The sequence below is a fragment of the Mandrillus leucophaeus genome, unplaced genomic scaffold (assembly GCF_000951045.1).
Source record: "Mandrillus leucophaeus isolate KB7577 unplaced genomic scaffold, Mleu.le_1.0 Scaffold1343, whole genome shotgun sequence".
NCBI lineage: Eukaryota > Metazoa > Chordata > Mammalia > Primates > Cercopithecidae > Mandrillus > Mandrillus leucophaeus.
Window position 1 is genome coordinate 67,528 of NW_012101303.1, and position 1,904 is coordinate 69,431.

The window sequence follows — 1,904 nt, forward strand, 5'->3', positions numbered from 1 at the left end:
TAGGAAACCCATATTCCTGTGATGTTCTAAGAGAGAATCGTTTTAACTCCTGATTATACCTGCCAATTTACAGAGTATGCTAGAACATTGACCTAACTTCTGCAGTTGAGTGCACAGCTGGCTAAGGTGCTGGTGTTCAAGTACAGAACTAATGATCAGCTTGAGGTTGTCAGATCTAGTGTTACCCTGTCTCTCAAATGCTGTAGACTTCTGTATGCTAAGCTTCTTATGTTATCTCTATTTTAAACAGATGGCTGAGTAAACATTTGGGTTTATGGTGTTTCAGGTGGCGCTTTTCTTATCGTGATTTTCCTAATGTTTACTTCCTACTTTGTTTGATAAGTACTAATTAGTAAAAAGTTTATATTCCACATTTTTATGGATTTCATGTTATACTTAAAAAAAGTATGTCAGGATCATTGGCCATTATAACAGGATTCTTGAGGCCACAAATAATCTTCAACAGTAGAATGGCTGAATAGTTGAAAGCAGGAATCATTTTTTTGTTTTTATTTGAGATAACGTTTTTAAAATTTGGTATTTGAATAATATGAAAATCACTAGTCAGAAATTTCCCATTTGGGTGTTTTGATTTTGATCGGTAGTTTTCAGCCTTGACAATACATTGATGTCTCCTAGGGAATCATGCTTGATCCCAGTCCCCAGAGATTCTGATTTAATTAGTCTTGTGTGTGGCCAGGTAATCTGGGTGTTTAAAAGCTTCTCAGGTAATTCTAATCTGTGGTCAAGACTAAGAAAATTACTGTAGATAATTTTAGTTCTTAAATTTTCTTCTTAAATTTTGAATAGCTAGGTTAAACTGACCAGTTGGTTCAAACAACCTGTAAGCACATTTTAAATAGTAGAGCAAGTTGTTTTTCTCTGTTGACGAGCTGTGAGATAAAATTTAACTGATGGTCAATTCCAAAAAAAGCTATTTTGTAAAGTGACTAGTTCCTGAGAATTTATTATTCTCAGAAAGTAATAACTAGTTTATCATGCAGAATATATTTTAGTTGATGAACTGCTCTTGAAAACAAGACAGAAGTAAATTCAGCTGATTCTTGAACAATGTGAGGATTGGGGTGCCTGCTCCCCACACAGTCGAAAATTCAAGTATAATTTCTGACTCCCCCAAAACCTGACTACTAATGACCCACTTTTGACCAATAGCCTTACCAATAACATAGTCAAATACATATTTTTTATATTATATGAATTATATATTGTATTTTTACAGTAAAGTAAGCTAGTGAAAAGAAAATGTAATTAAGAAAACCATAAGGAACAGAAAATATATTTACTATTCACTAAGTAGTTGTGGATTATCATGAAGGCCTTCATCCTCACCATCTTTATACCAATTAGGCTGAGGAGGAGGAGGAAGAGAGAGGGATTGGCCTTATTGTCTCAGGGGTGGCAGAGGCAGAAGAAAATCTGCATATAAGTTGATGCAGTTCAAACCACTGTTCAAGGATCAACTATAGATTTTAATGTTTTCTAGTGTGCTAAGAATATTTTATCAGCTTTCTGAGCAGAAGTTTCAATGGATTTTTTATTTTCATGAGATCAAAGTGTTATTTCATTTTTTTCTCATAATAAAGAGATATATATATTCATCTTCTGTCTCAGAGACTATTTTCCTGAGAATTTTTACCCAAGTTTTAATCTTGATTCAAATTTAGCCATTGTCTAGTTAACCTCAAATTTTGTTTCCAAGGCTACACAGATTTTTAAATCTTTGCTCTTGGTCAGTGGAAGTTGGTGAAGAAAATAAGATGACTTTAATTCTTTCTGCCACCTCTAGTGATAGAAATTGAATCCCTAGAAATTAGATTTCCATCCAACTAACTTTTCCTTGTTGCTGTGAAAAGTATCATCTTCAGTTGGTCATTCATCCTAGA